Genomic DNA, 20058 nt, shown 5'->3' with positions numbered 1-20058 from the left:
CCATGCTTCCATTAGTAAGCAACTTCTATTTCTTCTACCTGTCCTCCCCAGGACTAAGTCCAGAGTTGTTGCTAATCTTTCTGTCTCTGTAACTTGTCTATCTTTTAAACTTTATACAAATGAAATCATATACTATGTAGTCTTCTTTTCTAGTTTATTTCACTTAACATAAGGTTTACAAAGTTCATCTTTTCTCTTATTTTTCATTTCTAAATATTTTTCATAAGCCTAAATGCAGGACTTTACATTCAACCCTATACAATTTCATCTTTTTAGTTATGGCTCATGTTCTGACCTGTCAAAAATAATTTTAACTTACAACAATCCTTCAAATAGTTATTATTTTACTAACAAAAAATAGTGACAGCATGGTCACTGGTGGGGGATAAAAAAAAAGTGAGAGAGAGAGAAAGAGATAGTAATTACCACTTATGGGTACTCAGTCACTCAATCATGTCTGACTCATTGTGACTCTATGGACTGTAGCCCACCAGTCTCCTCTGTCCATGGGATTTTACAGGCAAGAATACCGGAGTGGGTTGCCATTTCCTTCTCCAGAGGATCTTCCCCAGAGGGTATGAAACCTCCGTCTCTGTGCTGGCAGATGGGTTCTTTACCACTGAGCCACCTGGGAAGCTTTATAAAGCAATTAATTCATGCCAACTCTAGAATAATTTGCATATAAGTAGCACTATCCAGAAGGCACTGGCGACCCACTCCAGTACTCTTGCCTGGAAACTCCCATGGATGGAAGAGCCTGGTGGGCTGCAGTCCATGAGGTCGGGAAGAGTCGAACGCGACTGAGCTACTTCACTTTCACTTTTCACTTTCCTGCATTGGAGAAGGAAATGGCAACCCACTCCAGTGTTCTTGCCTGGAGAATCCCAGGGACAGGGGAGCCTGGCGGGCTGCCTGCCGTCTCTGGGGTCGCACAGAGTCGGACACGACTGAAGTGACTTAGCAGCAGCAGCAGCAGCAGCAGCAGCAGCACTATCCATGGGAGAAGGCAATGGCACCCCACTCCAGTACTCTTGCCTGGAAAATCCCAGGGACGGAGGAGCCTGGTAGGCTGCAGTCCATGGGGTCGCTAAGAGTCGGGCATGACTGAGGGACTTCACTTTCACTTTTCACTTTCATGCATTGGAGAAGGAAATGGGACCCACTCCACTGTTCTTGCCTAGAGAATCCCGGGGACAGAGGAGCCTAGTGGGCTGCCATCCATGGGGTCGCACAGAGTCGGACACGACTGAAGCGACTTAGCAGCAGCAGCACTATCCATATAACAACAATACTCCATTTTATAAAGAAACTAATGCTTAAACTAAGAAAGTAATTTGTTTATGCTCCCACAGAAAGGAAGCTGTAAGTCTGGGGTTCAAATCCAGATCTTTCTGATTTTCTGAAGCCCATACTTTAAGCCAGTAGAATCTATGATCTCCCATGACATTGTTTAGTTCCCAGTTACATAATAATATCCAGGAGCATCACTATGTACATTTTCTATACATGTATTACTTCATCCTAGTAAATGGAAAACATAATAAAATAGATATTGTGATCTTCAACATACATTAAAAGAATCTTAAATTCAGAAGGGTTAGGAAATCTGTCCAAGTTTACCAACTAGTGTGTGAGAGCTGGTGTTTACATACATTCTTTTTCCTAATGTAGCAACTCCGTTTACTAACAGTGGTTTCACCTAAGGTTGATGGAATCCTGATACTCACCTTTTCTACCCATGAAGAAACACAAAAGAATCTTTGGATTCTTTCTTCCTTCCCAGGTACTCAGTATAGAAAAGCAGTGGGTTAAAAAAGCCAAAAACTCTCCCCAAAATCTGTACTTCTAAGGAAGACTACTGGTCCATTAACAAATGTCTCCATCAGTATCTTACCATCTGCTGTTTGTACTGTACTTGTCAATATTGAGCATCACTTGCAGTTCATACGATCATACAAAATCTCAGAAACCACAGAGTACCAACGTGAAAAAAAAAAAAAAAGCTAATTCAAAGATGGTTTTAGAATCGGATAACACATTCACTGCACAAGCATATAACTAGATGGAAACAAGTTACGTCCTCTGCATGTTTTCTATGTCCATGAAAAATTACTCAATTTCTAGCACTAAATTGAACAGGACTGGCAAATTACACAGTGTAATCTTCACTTCTGCTGACCCCCTTGATGTTTTTCCCACTCATCTAATTCTGAAGTCTCAGATTATCCAAACTGATCTGTTTAAATTCAAAATGCAATGAAATTTAATTATCCATGTCATAAAGGATACTGATATTATGGCAGACTAAGGTAGACTACAGCACAAAAATATTATATTTGGCCTTTAAGTACCTTAAATATTTTCACACAATAGATTTTTCTTAAGGCTTATTTTGTTCCCTTGTACAAATTCAAACCAAACAGAAGGTAAAGTTGGTAGTCCCATATGGCAGCATTTAAAGGGAGCTAGAAAGATTAACTACCTTCCCACCTGTAATTAGTCATTCCTTGTTTTATATAAACTTTTCTCCCTTTCCTGAAATGTTCTTTTATTTCAGAATGCCCCTGTGAGGAGTGACATATTAAAGCACTATATGCTGAGAATGAATAAATTTATTATGATTAAGAAAACAGATAAAACAATATTTTTGAACAATATGTACCTCAGAGAAAAAGAGATCATCACTGGGTTCTATCCCATGTCAGTGCAAAAATTCTGATTATAAATATTGCCCCTTAGATGTAAAGGTTCAAGTGTCTCTGTAAGTCATCAGGAAACAGCAAAGAGAAGAAATAAATTTATTACCTTTCATTTTGAAACATAGTGTTCCCCCATCCAAGTAATAAATATTCTAGGAGTGATAACAATTTGATTGTATTATCAATAATTTCCATGAATTTTGTAAAAATAAAGTTGTAAGTAAGCAGTCTTCAAAGCTCAGTGGTGAAAGATTCAAATACAATAAAATGACAGACTACAAAAAAAGCAAAGGGCAGTGATTCTTGAATTACCTTGAAACAGCATCTGCATGTAGAATTTTTACCTATATACAGAGATGCAGTATTTTTATGCAAAAGGGTAATGCTATTTCTTACAGAAAGAATAATGCTGCATATGTTATTACCTGAAAAGTATATGTATAATCCAAGCTAAATGCTACACAGATGTGCTCATTATACCATCAACTCAAATAATAGTACTGTATCTATATTAACAAAAATAGAGACAAAAAGAGAGGCTAATAAGATATATATTTACATTAGAAAGTGGAATTAAAATAAAACTGAATGATTCCCTCATGGTCCAGTGGTTAAGAATCCACCCTGCAATTCAAGGGACACAGTTTCAATCACTGATCCTAGAAGATTCCACATACCTCGGGCCACCTAAGAACATGCGCCACAACTACCGAGCCTCCTCTTTAGAGCCCACGAGACACGACTACTGAGCCCGTGTGCTTCAACTACTGAAGTCTGTGTGCCTACAGCCTGTGCTTCACAACAGAAGAAGCCACCACAGTGAAAAGCCCGAGCACCACAACGAAAAGTAGCCCCTATTCTCGGCAACTGCAGAAAACCTGCATGCAGCAACAAGACCCACCACAGCCAAAACATATACATATAAAAAATAAGTAAATAAAGAAACCTTTAAAAAAAAAAACCTTAATCATCTATTTTATTTCAATATAATAAGCAACCAAAAAAGATGTACTTTCTGTCCATTCTTAAATTATTTTAATATAAAAAATAAAAACTTGAAAAAACTTTTCCAACACATAAAATCCATTTATCAGAATACCTGATAATGAATGATCTATCTGAGGCATAGCTACCAAATGTTGCAATGTGTGGTGCTAGTGGTAAAGAACCCACCTCGCTTGCCAAAGCATGAGACGCAAGAGATGGCAGATTCGATCTCTGGGTCAGGAAGATCCCCTGGAAGAGGGCATGGCAACGCATTCTAGTATTCTTATCTGGAGAATCCCAGGGACAGAAGAGCCTGGCAGGCTATGGTCCATACAGTCTCAAAGAGTTGGAAATGACTCAAGTAATTTAGCACACATGCACATTTACACTAAAACTTTCACTTGTGCCTGACATAAAGAAGTCTATGAAAAATAATTGTAAACAACTATTTATTCTTGATATTCTAAAATGTAAAATGATCATATAAACATAAAATAACTAGATACCAGACTTACTGATGTATGTACATTGTGTGTACATATAACTTGCATATTTTATTTACAGATAATCTTATACATCCCTAATGCAACACCAGTGGGAAAATAGCAGAAACAACAGAAACTTCGAATGAGAAGTGAAAAAAATTCTGCTAAAGGTCAGAAGTAGAACATAAACATCTACTGAGCCTTTGGTACGTGCCAAGTATGAGGAATGGCAATAAAAAAGATTCAATTCTTACTCAGATAATAGAGAATAAATGAAGTGTAGTAAGTACATCAATAAAGGCAAGTACAAGTGCAACACGACCTAGAGGAGGGTTTGATTAACTCTGAGGTGAAACGGATGATGAGAGGATTTGAAGAGGGCTCTAGAGCAGGGGTCCCCAACCTCCAGGATCTACTGCCAGATGATCTGAAGTGGAGCTAATGTAATAATAGTAATAGAAATAAAGTGTACAATAAATGTAACACATTTAAATCATCCCAAAACCACTCCTCCCTAACTCCATCCATAGAAAAACTGTCTTCCAAGAAACTGGTCCCTGATGTCAAAAAAGTTGGGGATTGTTGCTCTAGAGAATACATCTACCTGAATTTAAATCAAAACTTAGTGATTTTATCATTAATACCTTCAATCCTCTTTATAAAGAGTTTAAAAGAATAGAAAGAAGGAAGGGAGGGAGGGAGGATAAAGAAAACTAGAAGAAAGGAAGACAGGAAGTAAAAGAGGAAAGAAAGGAAGGGAAAAAAATAAAACTAAACTCTCCATGCTGAAATCTATCATGACAGATAAGAGCGCTTGAGTGTCAGGTTATCAGTAATCAATCACATGTCAGCTAGTTTGCTTCACAGACCCTTTTTTATGAAAGCAGTGTATCCTGCATAGAGAACATGGAATAAGAGACCACTCTCAAAAAAGCAACATGCATAACAAATATCTGGGGGATTTTAGGGGCTTGTTTGCTTTTGCTTGTTGGTTGTTGGCTTATTTGTGCTTGTTTTCCTAGAATACTTTCTATTTTTTTTTTTAAAAAAAGGAGATTTCTCCAAAAAATGACAAATATCTCAAGCTATTAATGTTTAGTATATTATAAAAAGTTCCTAAGCCCTTGTAATATTGGACTAGGCCCGTGACCTTCCAAATTAGTTTTACATTTCGGAAAGGAAAATTAAACACTAGTTGTTAATTTAATTAGCTACAGATATGTCACACAGAGTCGGACACGACTGAAGTGACTTAGCAGCAGCAGCAGCATTGCATATGAAAGCATGAAGAGAAGAAGTGATAGGGAAGAGAAAAATGGAGCAACGACACCAATGGTTTAAGTTTCAAGTCTCAAATACTTGATAAAACCCAACCATCAGAAGTAAAAGAATCAAAGACTGATTATCTGTGAAAGGAGATGAAAAGGGATTACTAGAACAGAAGAAGAAACCAAGAGGGTCAAGGCCACTTGAAACCTTTATTAGTCGAGACTAACATAAAGCCATCACCCTCCTCTCTGTTTAACTAAATAGAATCAATCACCAGATATTTTACCAGAATGGAGTCCTTTCCCAAAACACCGGCTCACTTACTTAGAACAGTCTACAATGTCTTGCCTTTTAAACCTCCTTCACCCTCAGCCACAATAATAGACAGTAATAATGATAATGATGATAAAAAGCATAGCAGAAAGAAGAGACGGCATCTCCTATTTGCCAAAAGCTATGGTAAATGGTAAATGGCCTACTTTCAAAGCAACCTATGGGTAGATAATATAGTCAGTTTTTTGCAAATGTATTTTAAAAATACTTATTGAATGTTCATTACACATAGGACACTACTCTAGACATTCAGAATACAATATTGAACAAAAAACATAAAACATAACTCTGATAGATTACACAATCTGGCTGAGTGAACTGAGCTACAGAGAACTTAAATGGTATTTGCCCAGCATTGAACACCAGGTAAGTGACAAGGGCAATGTCAAGCAATTTGATTCCGGGACCCCTTTCTTCATACCATGGACTTTACTCTTTTGGATGTAAGAGCACACTGGCCAGGGCTCAGACATGGCACTCTGCTTTTCAGATTTTATATTTTTCTACCTGATACTGTATAAGGAGTAATTCAATAAACCTCTAAGCACAAAACTCAAAAAGCAGGCAAGGTGAAAATGCTAACTCTAAAAGTGTTTGAGGAACTACACTGAATATTATAATGGTCATTGATATAAATAGTTGATTACAATTAATAGTTTATATGATTTCAATTATACTCTAAAGGAAGTTAGAATAGCACGCATATCTGTCTATACTTACGACATTTCACATTTTCATCAATGTTTCGTAGTAAGAGCATATTTTCTCAGCCTAAAGAAATATTCTATAACAGAAAGAAAGTTGCAATTAGAGTCAAGCAGATGACTCTACTCTGAGTCTCCATCGATGTATTTAAAAATAAATAAATAATGGGCAAAAGACACATTCCTGGCATTTGTTTGATAGGCTTAAGTAAGACAAATGTAAAAATGCTATGCAAACTAAAGAATGCAGTGTTCTTTATCATTCTCTCTTCACAGAACTACAGAATTATTTGGACTTCCTAATATACTCTATTACTTTGGTAATTATTAAACTTTGCCTATGTACAATTCAAAATAAAATATTCTGCCCTTAACTCCTTAACCCAAACTCATGTTTTAGTAACCATTATTTCTCAGTTGATACTACCTTCTGAACTGCCATATTGCTCCCTTACTCTCCAAGTTTTTTCTTTCCCACTTTCAGGTTCTATCCAATTTTTAGGCAATGCAGAGTGCTAGGTATAACTATATAAGTCCCATAATCTAGGTCTTTAAGATGAAGATATTTGGATAATCTTAAATCAGCTAATATTTCTTTCATATTAGCACTTCTGAGGGCTGATTCACCACTTAGTGGCTACACAATATATTTCTTCCCTGGGGATTCCTTGTACTTGCTACTCCTTTACTTCTGAATAATTATTCCTCAATTTGTAATATGTGCATGTGTTCTCAGTCCCTCGGTAGTGTCCGTCCTTTTGCGACCCCATGGACTGCAGTCAGCCAGGCTCCTCTGTCCATGGGGATTCTCCAGGCAAGAATTACCCTCCTCAATTTGTAATACTGCCCTTCAATTTTGTTCACTGTGTAGAACCTTTTATGTAAAACTCACTATTGTTCTGAAGTTTGGTTTTCCTGGCAGCTATCTTGCTATTTTACATATCCACAAATGAAGGAATGGTATCACTTACACGTGGAATCTAAAAAAATGATATAAATTTTTTTGCAAAGTATAAATAGGCCCCCAAACAAAGAAGACAAACTTATGATCACCAAAGGAGAAAGGCATGAGGGAAGTATACTGAATATACTTATAGACTTTATATATTTGTATTTATGGGACTATTTTAGATTCTAAGTGATCATTCTTAATAATAATATTCATTTTGCATAGAATTGAGCATTTGAAAATGTAAACATCTATGCTGATGGAGCCCACAAACTCGTGCAAGAAACACAGGGCAAAGGATAACAATATAATGTAGTTAAGAGTTTTAATGACGTATCTGACAATGAAAGGGCAATATTAGTATTGAAGGCAGCAACAAATTTTCCTCTGATTGCCAAATTTACTGAACATATATTGCCATATTATAGAATGTACTAAGCCCATAGGACTTCATTTAATCATCATTGCTGTGTTCTGTGACAGGTGCTTATATGGATGAGACACACAGAGGTTAAACAACTTACCAAAGTAATCCAGTAGCGGAGTCAAGATTCACTTTCAAGACAAAACAGGGTCTTGAAAGATGAAATGTTTTTCATTAGGTGATAAAAGTGGGAAAGAGTAGGCCAGTGATGGGAACAAAATGTATTAACAGCCAATAGTCACAAGTATGTCAAAGAGACACAGAGGGACAGGATCGGACAGGTGATGACAGCAGCCCAAGGCCAGGCCTCATAAACAGGCTGCCTCCAACTGCTTTTCTACCTAAATATCTATAGTGATGTCATTCTTTGAACATTGCGTCTATAGGAAACTCAGGTTAAACCACAACTATCAACATACAAGAAAGAATGATTCAGCAGCCTCAGAGCCCCAGACCTAATAAATACTTAGGAGAGAGACTCACAGTAAAGAAGAAAGAATACTGAGCTGGGAGAAAAGGATCAATCAGCTGATTTTCCACTCCTACAGTTGAACTGTCTTTGCCACAGTACAAACATTATTCCATTTACAGACACTTATTTCAACAAAGGAGTTTTCAAATCAGAGTCTGTATGTTTTAATTCCTTATTATGTACTATGTATTGAACTATTACATAAATATATGCATGTGTACATATGTGTGTGTACTTATCTATTCACACTACAGTACTATACCCAGAGATGCAATATGCTACTAGACACAATGAATAAAATAAATAACATTTTAGAATTGCTTTACTCATTTCTGAGTGAGGTTTCACTGAAAAATCACAGTAGTTTGTCTCTTTCCTTCATTACTTCTATCCTCCCTCCCTTTCATCTGTTTTTGCTTCTTTTTTTCTTCCTTGTTTTGTTCATCCTTCTGTTCTTTCACTACTTCTTTGAATTATCAACTAGGAGTTATTTTGAAATTGGAACAGAGAACCTTCTACAGTTAAGTCACCCATTCAAGTCAGACCAATAAGATCAGTCACCAAAATCTTACTGGACTATGACTATTATGAAATTGAGTAAAGTTTTCCATCTCATAAAAGTCACAATCAACATGAAAAGGCACTCTTGATTCCACTCAATTCTGTTTGTCTCCATTGTGATTTAACAATGCTTTATGTTTTAAATAGCTATGTAGAAACTTAACTTTTCCACCAGATAGTAAAATAATTTAGAAAAAAAAAATTCTCTTACCAATAGAACATGTTTAGGCTTACAATTCCCTTTTATAAACTGGCAAAACTTTATATAACAGTTTCATTTGTAAATGGGTATAAACTAAAAGCTTTATCTCCCACGCACCTTTTCTTTCCATTTTGCACCCTCCATCTCAAAAAAAGACGAAAAAAAAAAAGGCCCAAAATAAGGCATTGAAGACTTATCATTACAATTCACATCCACTTTCTCTAAAGCTAAATGCACCTAAACTATGATAGAAAACCCTTCTGTATTTCAATCACATTCTTCCAATTTTCAGGTTTATAGCATCACTCATTCATTTATTCAAGCAACTGTTTTTTGGTACCTAAAGATAGGCTCGATAAAGGACAGAAATGGTATGGACCTAAAGAAGCAGAAGATATTAAGAAGAGGTGGCAAGAATACACAGAAGAACTGTACAGAAAAGATCTTCATAACCCAGATAATCACGATGGTGTGATCACTCACCTAGAGCCAGACATCCTGGAATGTGAAGTCAAGTGGGCCTTAGAAAGCATCACTATGAACAAAGCTAGTGGAGGTGATGGAATTCCAGTTGAGCTATTTCAAATCCTGAAAGATGATGCTGTGAAAGTGCTGCACTCAATATGCCAGCAAATTTGGAAAACTCAGCAGTGGCCACAGGACTGGAAAAGGTCAGTTTTCAATCCAATCTCAAAGAAAGGCAATGCCAAAGAATGCTCAAACTACTGCACAATTGCACTCATCTCACACGCTAGTAAAGTAATGCTCAAAATTCTCCAAGCCAGGCTTCAGCAGTACATGAACCGTGAGCTTCCAGATGTTCAAACTGGTTTTAGAAAAGGAAGAGGAACCAGAGATCAAGTTGCCAACATCTGCTGGATCATAGAAAAAGCAAGAGAATTCCAGAAAAACATCTATTTCTGCTTTATTGACTATGCCAAAGCCTTTGACTGTGTGGATCACAATAAACTGTGGAAAATTCTCAAAGAGATGGGAATACCAGACCACCTGACCTGCCTCTTGAGAAATTTGTATGCAGGTCAGGAAGCAACAGTTAGACCTGGACATGGAACAACAGACTGGTTCCAAATAGGAAAAGGAGTACGTCAAGGCTGTATATTGTCACCCTGCTTATTTAACTTATATGCAGAGTACCTCATGAGAAACCCTGGGCTGGAAGAAGCACAAGCTGGAATCAAGATTGCCGGGAGAAATATCAATAACCTCAGATATGCAGATGACACCATCCTTATGGCAGAAAGTGAAGAGGAACTCAAAAGCCTCTTGATGAAAGTGAAAGAGGAGAGTGAAAAAGTTGGCTTAAAGCTCAACATTCAGAAAACGAAGATCATGGCATCTGGTCCCATCACTTCATGGGAAATAGATGGGGAAACAGTGGAAAGTGTCAGACTTTATTTTTGGGGGCTGCAAAATCACTGCAGATGGTGACCTCAGCCATGAAATTAAAAGACGGTCACTCCTTGGAAGAAAAGTTATGACCAACCTAGATAGCATATTGAAAAGCAGAGACAATACTCTGCCAACAAAGGTCCGTCTAGTCAAGGTTATGGTTTTTCCAGTGGTCATGTATGGATGTGAGAGTTGGACTGCAAAGAAAGCTGAGTGCCAAAGAATTGGTGCTTTTGAACTATGGTGTTAGAGAAGACTCTCGAGAGTCCCTTGGACTGCAAGGAGATCCAACCAGTCCATTCTGAAGGAGATCAGCCCTGGGTGTTCTTTGGAAGGAATGATGCTAAAGCTGAAACTCCAGTACTTTGGCCACCTCATGCGAAGAGTTGACTCATTGGAAAAGACTCTGATGCTGGGAGGGATTGGGGGCAGGGGGAGAAGGGGACGACAGAGGATGAGATGGCTGGATGGCATCACCAACTCAATGGACATGAGTCTGAGTGAACTCTGGGAGCTGGCGATGGATAGGGAGGCCTGGCATGCTGCGATTCATGGGGTCGCAAAGAGTCAGACATGACTGAACAACTGAACTGAACTGAAGATATGCCAGCTTTTGTGTTAGGCATTATAATAAAAGATAAATAAAACATTCATTCATTTACTATGCTGACCACAAAATCAGCTTAGAAGAGAAATATTTTCTTCCCTACTTACTGAAAATAGTCTTAAACATCATTCCCACCAGCTCTGTCATTCCCACCACTGTCACAAGGGATGGGATTACACTGATTAGCATGAAATGAGGGCTGACCTAAACTATGTAGATGCCACACAGTGGGGGAAAACTGGAATGAATGACGAGGAAGTATTTCCAGTGTCCTGCTCAATTGCCTTCCAAAGCTGACAGTGGTTGTTATTATTCCATTTCCTTAAGGGACAATGTCACATTCCTATGGATGTGAGAACTGGGCTATAAAGAAAGCTGAGCACTGAAGAATTGACGCTTTTGAGCTGTGGTGTTGGAGAAGACTCTTGAGAATCCCTTGGATTGCAAGGAGATCCAACCAGCCCATCCTAAAGGAAATCAGTCCTGAATATTCATTGGAAGGACTGATGCTGAAGCTGAAGCTCCAATACTTTGGCCACCTGATGCAAAGAACCGATTCATTTGCAAAGATGCTGATGCTGGGAAAGATTGAAGGTGGAAGGAGAAGGGGACAACAGAAGATGAGATGGTTGGATGGCATCATCGACTCAATGGACATGAGTTTGAGTAAGCTCCGGGAGTTGGTGATAGACAGGGAAGCCTGGCATGCTGCAGTCTATGGGGTCGCAAAGAACTGGACACGACTGAGCAACTGAACTGAACTGAAGGGAGAATATTTTTCAAACATCACATTGAAGAAAAAGTTATTTATCTATGATTTAGAGGCTTTTTAAGGATTGATTAAGCTTCCAGCATCACCCAAATTCAACTATACTCCCTCGCCAAATGTAATGACAATAGAAATATTCCAACTCTATGAGGAAAATATATTAATACTGTAAATACAGAATAGTTTTTAATATGTGCAAAGGGATTTAAAAAGGGGGGGTGGGGATTTCCCTCACAGCTTAGTCAGTAAAGAATCTCCCTGCAATGCAGGAGACTCGGGTTCGATTTCTGGGTCTGGAAGATACCCTGGAGAAGGAAATGGCAACCCACTTCAGTATTCCTTCCTGGAGAATCCCATGGACAGAGGAGCCTGGCAGGCTACAGTCCATGGGGTGGCAAGAGTCTTACACAGCTTAGTGACTAAACCACTAAAGGGATAAAACCTACTGCAACGAACTGAATTCACTTTCTTCCCCCTTTCTCTACCCTCCACTCCCAGCCCCTATACTGAGTCAGTAGCCAAAGGAGGACACCAAAGTACAAAGATGAAAGAAAAGAGTCAAATTCTTGGATGAGAGTTCTAAGTTCTTGAAACCCTGGCCAAGAGAGATGTGAAAGCGGCTGAGGCCAGTGACCTGAAGGAACCTCAGGGTTGCAATAAGGAGGACACAGAGTGACATGTGGAGGAACATGCATATCTAAGTGTCTGCAGCAGGGAGAGAGGCCAAACTCGTGTCACGTCAAAGAATGTTAGACAAAACCTTCCTTTCCAAAGCCGGAGAAACTACTTAAGCCATCCTCAGATCTTAAACTGCGAGCCCTGGTTCAAATGGGTTCAAATTGATTGAGGTTAGTTGGACACGACTGAGCAACTTCACTTTCACTTTTCACTTTCATGCATTGAAGAAAGAAATGGCAACCCACTCCAGTGTTCTTGCCTGGAGAATCCCAGGGACGGGGAGCCTGGTGGGCTGCCGTCTACAGGGTCGCACAGAGTCGGACACGACTGAAGCGACTTAGCAGCAGCAGCAGTTATAAGTAACTAGCTTAAGTTCTCTATCATTATTCTTAAGGCTGGAATTCCAAATCAAGTTCAATCATAGGGGAATAAATTTTATTATATTTCCTGTATACTTGCTTTTGTACGTATCATAGAACTTTCGATTAAAGCCAAACTTTAATTCTACATTTGCACCACAAGATAACTTTTAATTAAAACTACTTCATTATTTCTCACCCTCAGCCAGTACTATTAATTTTACACTCAGAAAAGAAAACCAGGAGCCTGTGTGCCCTATGTCTCACGTAGTTTCTCCTCTGGTGTCAACAGAAAAGATATTTGCTAGATCAGTAAAGTCCAGAGAGTGCAGTGATTTGCCAAATATGGTCCACTGGAGCACTGAGACTTTAGGGTTAGGTTTCAACATTTGTCGCTGTCACTCAGATACTAAATCTATATTTACTTGGGGCAGTGAGTGGAGATTTAAATAGAAAAATCCAAAGCATCGAAGGTACTTTCCTTTCCTGACTTAGCTGTTTTTGAGAGTTACTCTCATGGAGCTATAGTCTTTCAAAACTGGTTAAATAAAATTCTATTGGTATTATCATAAATTTTGTAGAGGATGAGCAAACAAAAAATTAACTTTCTCTTTACCAGTTTATGATTATCTGACTGGTCATTTCATGTCACTGTTCATGGGGATTCCAAACATAAAATATGACCAATGCCAAAATACAATAAGTGCTCTCAATTTAAAAATGAAGATGTATTTCTAATTATTATAATAGTAACATGAAAATAATAGACCATTAATACACATTACTTTTAAATATATTAAATTTTAAATATAAAATTGTATATTAAAATTTACCAGAATGGTCTGAAGACATAGAATTAAGGTTTAAAATCATCATATAAATTCAGATTTACAGATTAGGTGAACACAATCATATTTCTAAAATTGGGGAAATTATTTATCAGTAAAGGCAATACAACATTCCTGCCCACCCCCTAAAAAAAAGCCAAAAAACAAAACCTGGATAAAATATAGAAGCTGGTCAGTAGGAAAATAATGGATGAACTCTAGGAATTCACACTGTGGCTGGTGGGCCACTAGCAATGTTGTGGGTGGAAAGTAGAAGGGGATTCCAAAGAACATGGCTCAGCATGTATCATACAGCACAAATTATCAAGTCTGTACAACTGGAACCATTTTTCAAGTGTGGGCACTGGAGTTTGAATGGTGTTGGTCGGAAGACACCCCCCAAACTAACATCACAGAGCATCACGTCCTCAAGCGTTCCTATCTTTGAGCAATAGTCTGGATTCTTGTGCTTTATGTAAAAGGAAAAGGATGCTGACACTGAAGCTGTGCACATGTGGAGCCAGGAGGGATGTGGGAAATCAATGTACTACTCTCTTTTCAATTTTGCTGTGAACATAAAGCTACTCTAAAATATAGTGTAGTCACTCAGTCATGACTGACTCTCCATGACCTCATGGACTGCAGCCCCCCAAGCTCCTCTGTCCATGGGATTCTCCAGGCAAGATCACTGGAGTAGGCTGCCATTTCCTTCTCCAGGACTCTAAAACATAAAATCTTTTTAAAAAATTCTCATTTTGGAGAAAACCTGGCTCAGAAATCATAGCTTTAGTGTTCAACACATTGCTTTTCTTTTCTGTAAATCCTTACCTATTTTAATCTTGGAAGCTTTTTACCCCCATCTCTACTTTGTTAATTTTAGACTTCTCACTTTCTTTACAACCTAACCAGCTAATCACTTTTAAATTTTTTTCAGTAATTATAATGAATTAACGGTTATGTTTAAGCAATTTCAAATGATAGGCCCATATATATATAAACTAATGTCAACAATCACATATTCTATTTACTATTGCCGGGAGAAATATCAATAACCTCAGATATGCAGATGATATCACCCTTATGGCAGAAAGTGAAGAACTAAAGAGCCTCTTGATGCAAGTCAAAGAGGAGAGTGGAAATTTGGCTTAAAGCTCAACATTCAGAAAACTAAGATCATGGCATCTGATCCCATCACTTCATGGCAAATAGATGGGGAAACAGTGGAAACAGTGTCAGACTTGATTTTTGGGGGCTCCAGAATCACTGCAGATGGTGATTGCAGCAGTGAAATTAAAGGACGCTTACTGCTTGGAAGGAAAGTTATGACCAACCTAGACAGCATATTAAAAAGCAGAGACATTACTTTGTCCACAAAGGTCCGTCTAGTCAGGGCTATGGTTTTTCCAGTAGTCATGTAGGGATGTGAGAGTTGGACTATATAGAAAGCTGAGTGCAGAAGAATTGATGCTTTTGAACTGTGGTGTTGGAGAAGACTCTTGAGAGTCCCTTGGATTGCAAGGACATCCAACCGGTCCATCCTAAAGATCAGGCCTGAATGTTCATTGGAAGGACTGATGCTGAAGCTGAAACTCCAATACTTTGGCCACCTGATGCGAACAGCTGACTCATTTGACAAGACCCTGAGGCTGGGAGAGATTGAGGGCAGGAGGAGAAAGAGACAACAGAGGATGAGATGGTTGGATGGCATCATTGACTCAATGGACATGGGTTTGGGTGGACTCCAGGAGTTGGTGATGGACAGGGAGGCCTGGTGTGCTGCATTTCTCACGGTTACAAAGAGTCGGACACTACTGAGCAACTGAACTGAACTGAACCCCTCCAAAAATATTATAAGGAGTCCAATAAGGCAGATATGTTAACGGTAAAAGTATTCTGCCGAATTGAAGAATGTGATTGGCACAGACAGAAAACTCTAGCACAGCTTAATTTAATAGCTGCCTGACAGTTGTCTCCAATTCTTTTTTCAATTATTTTCTGAGGGATTTGCCTAGCACCCTAAGTAGTGTGAACACAAAGAGCACACACACTAGGTGTGTGAGATTATTTTTCTAGAGCTATGAAAATGTATTTGAAATTTGAAGAGGCAATGGGAAATGAATTTGACATCCCTATTAATGTAGTTTTACTTCGATGAGTTTTTCATATCACTAGATAAATAAAACATGCATAAGCAAAATGTCTCATATTGCTGTACCTCCATAAAATATACATTCCTGTATCCCACAAATATGGGAAAAGTACTGCTATTTTAATATACTCATTAACTAAGTTTTTCTTGATAATCTCCACATTGGCCAAAAAAAAAAAAAAAAAGACTAAGAGCTTGCTGCTAGAATTTTGAATCAGGGTTCCTTTTAACAAAAAGGAATGGCACATGTCCAAATATCTATTGAGAACACCAAATTGACATACAGTTGAGAAATAACAATAATTATTATGAACATGATAGCTGTTTATGTCTATGCTATAGATAATGTGTGGTGTCCATAGGGTTTTGATGAGTTTCTTGCCTCTGCTTACACATAGACTAGGTCAGAGCTTGTACTAAGGAAGACCAGGAAGAGGGTTTAATGCTGCTGCTGCTGCTGCTGCTGCTGGTAAGTCGCGTCAGTCGTGTCCGACTCTGTGCTATCGCATAGACGGTAGCCCACCAGGCTCCCCCGTCCCTGGGATTCTCCAGGCAAGAACACTGGAGTGGGTTGCCATTTCCTTCTCCAGTACATGAAAGTGAAAAGGGAAAGTGAAGTCGCTCAGTCGTGTTTAATGCTACAATGAAGTAATTTTACTCTGTACTCTAGACATAATATTGACACCTAATGGTATTCACATAGTTTTTCTTGAAAGAGTATCTACCATCAAGAAAGACAGTTCAAAAAACATGTTGGTCAAATTTAGTGAATTATTAAATCTTCGCAGGAAGAATATTATATAATTTAATACATAATTTTTCTCTTGCTTAATATAATCTTTCTTAACACAACATGTCAAAATGTGAATTCTCTTTTGCTATAAAGAAACATGCAAGGAGTGGTATCTCTCATAGTCTTACATGTCACACATTTCATAAAGAGACAGTTATATAACATAAGATGAACTTATTTCCATGCTGAAAGTTAAAAACCGATTATATTTGGAACACTAGGGCTTCCCTGGTGGCAAAGAATCTGCCGGCAAAGTAGGAGACCTGGGTCAGGAAGATCCCCTGGAGTAGGAAATGGCAACCCATTTCAGTATTCTTGCCTGGGAAATCCCATGGACTGAGGAGCCTGGCGGGCTACAGTCCATGAGGTCACAAAGAGTCGGACATGACTGAGCACAGCACAAATACACAACATCACAGCATGCTACGTATTAATTCATGGTGACAGAACTTTTAAGAAGTTTGTCTGAAATAAAACATAAAGGTTCAAAGAAACAAAGTAGACAGTAGAGAAACATTTTAAATGCTCGCTCCTCTATTTAGGCAGCTTTATGTGAGTAGAGGGGAAATTTTAAAATGTTACCCAGACCAATCCTACTGACACTGTCTCTGATTGTCCCTACTTTTCCCATATGTATCATGTAACTAAAGTCTGCCTACTCTTACAGCGATCTCTTCTTTCCATACTTCCAGTTCTTTAACCGCTTGAGTTGAAACCATCCAGACCACTACAAAAGCCTGGTGATCCCGGTTTTACCTTCCTCTCCTAGAAGCCATCGTTGTTGCAACTGGGCAGACAAAAATACCAACAAGGACCCAATTATCCAACAGGCTAGTTCAATCGTAAGACGTGTAAAGGGTAGATGCTGTGTCATATTTCTCTTTCTCTCCAAAGTGTGTAGCACAGTATATTATATAGAGAGTTCAGGATTAAAAGCACTCACTAATACAACTCCATTCCCAGAGACTACACACAGCGTAGAACACAGTATTCAATAGAATAGGTTTTGAATGAATAAGCATTTTTATTGAACGAATATAACCTATACATTCTTGCCACGTAAGTCTCCTAAAATACCTAAAATATATTTCCACTTCAAAAATTTTTAGTGGCTACCCACTTCCATCTGGATGAAATCCATCAAAGGCCTTCCACAACCCAGTCTCTCCCTGGTACTCTCCTTCTGTCTCTGCTCATTAATCCTTTATAGAAGGCAACACGGCAGAGTAGAAAGGGCACTGCTTTTGATATCAGAATGGTTACTGAGTTATGTGTGAGTCTTGACTTGATGGCTTACTGATGTATGATATTACAAACTCTTTGAACCTCACATTGTACTAAACAAAAGTAATTACTACCTGGCAGAAGTTGTAAACAAAAGATAAAAATCAAAATACACTTAACAGATAGGGCACAGGAAGGAAGAACTGTATGAACTCCGCTTCTACTGCAGTAATGTTTCTTTCCCAATCAGATTATATACCCTTAGCCTTTGTTTAGTATGTTCCTCCTGATAGCTGAAACAGAGAATTCAACCTACTATTACTGACACCTAAACTCTGTTCATTTTGTAAGGCCAGCTCAAAAGCTACTCTTGTCTTACATAAGCATCATATTCAAGCACCAAGCAAATGTAAACACAATTGGTAATCAGCTAATTAAGGGCGGGCCCTAGATAATGTTGTTATTCAGTAAGAAAATAATTATCTGTAAGGGAAGAACAGATAGGTCTAAATTAGTGATCTGATCTCAGAACTTTAAGCCACCAACAAAAAGTTCCCTCTCAGTCTCTGAGGCTTTAAAAGAAAAGCTGTAATGGGGAGGACTGCAAACCAGCAACTTGGTCAACGTTGCAAGTGTCATACCTTCTATGAACTCTCTCCCTCTCCATGACAGCAGAAGCCCAGAGTTGTTACTCTTCCTGCATTCACTGTAGCACTACTGTACACTGCTGTAAAGCACACAGAGCTTTGGAATGTTAATTACTTCTTAAGTTATACCTATTAGTTCACCAGATCACAAATTCATTCACAACAAAACAAAGCCAGATTCTTTAGGCTTTCCGTCAGTGTTTTCTACATAGTAGGTATTCAACAAATATTTGAATGACCATTATATGTATATGGTCAGGTAATGAAAGCATTGTGCTATTTCTTTTTTAATTAATGCTAGTACATTTAAGGGAGAAGGCAATGGCACCCCACTCCAGTACTCTTGCCTGGAAAATCCCATGGACGGAGGAGCCTGGTAGGCTGCAGTCCATGGAGTCGCTAGGAGTCAGACACGACTGAGCGACTTCACTTTCACTTTTCACTTTCATGCATTGGAGGAGGAAATGGCAACTCACTCCAGTGCTCTTGCCTGGAGAATCCCAGGGATGGTGGGGCCTGGTGGGCTGCCGCCTATGGGGTCGCACAGAGTCGGACATGACTGAAGCGACTTAGCAGCAGCAGCGGTAGCATCAGCAGTACATACCTGTGGCGGATTCATTTTGATATTTGGCAAAACTAATACAATTATGTAAAGTTTAAAAATAAAATAAAAATTTTAAAAAAATGTTATTTTCTACAAATCATGCAAGCCAAATATAAATGGTTGCATGTAATTCTGAACACACCTTACACGGCTTTCCAGTTTTAAAATATGTTATTTCTTCTAATAGTCCTTAATACAAGGACACTGACATATTGAAGTATGGTACCCAAGGATGATGCAGATGTTGGCAAAAGCAGAACTAATTGCTGAGTTGTCTAAGTCAGTAGCCCTCAACCCTGGCTATACAATAAAATCATCTGGAGAAAAAAATTTTTAATACCAATACCAAGCCAATTATTATAGTCTCTAGGATGGGAACTAAATAATGGTTTTTTGAAAACTTCCCAGGTAATTCAAATATGCATCTGTGCTTAAAACCATTGAATCACACTTAATTTCAATGAACAACATGAACTGCTGACAGTTTCTGAGAAAGTCACTAAGACTTCTTCTGCTCACTATTGTTTCCTGGGTTTTAAATATTTAAGTATTTGAAACACATACTCTTTATTAAGTATTTTTCCACCACTCTTGCACCACTGTCTATCCAACACCCTTTTGTTCTGATTACCTCAGCCTTAAGAAAAAAGTAATGCATGTTAACAGTCAGATACAAATTACCTCTCTTATGAGCTCAGTGAGTGAAGAAGCAAGCTACCTCAGGGTGGCTGATGACAGGTGACTGGTCTGCAACATTTAGGAAGTCCCTTACACCTGTCGAGGGAGGCAAAGACTGCAAGAAAGAGGCTGAGTCTGACTGAGCAGGCGCAGAAGGGCAAACAATGCTCCAACTACTGTTGGCAGATCTCTAAAAATAAAACTACAAAAGCACTGGGAAGGCAGAAT

General features: G+C 38.5%; 1 protein-coding gene across 13 annotated transcripts in view; it reads right to left on the bottom strand.

The window, feature by feature from the left end:
- CACNA2D1 (calcium voltage-gated channel auxiliary subunit alpha2delta 1) overlaps positions 1-20058 on the bottom strand; it is a 521990-nt gene that overhangs the window by 466323 nt on the left and 35609 nt on the right. Inside the window, exon 1 of one of the 13 annotated variants that reach the window (XM_061413789.1) lies at positions 19834-20016. The exons of the other annotated variants lie outside the window; for them this stretch is intronic. The gene's annotated coding sequence lies outside the window, so the exon portion shown is untranslated. Of the gene's footprint in view, positions 1-19833; positions 20017-20058 lie in introns of those variants that run through there. 13 annotated transcript variants of the gene reach the window in all.

The sequence above is a fragment of the Bos javanicus genome, chromosome 4 (genome assembly GCF_032452875.1).
Source record: "Bos javanicus breed banteng chromosome 4, ARS-OSU_banteng_1.0, whole genome shotgun sequence".
NCBI lineage: Eukaryota > Metazoa > Chordata > Mammalia > Artiodactyla > Bovidae > Bos > Bos javanicus.
Note: the sequence above shows the minus strand (reverse complement) of the source record. Positions and strands in the feature narration are given on the sequence as shown.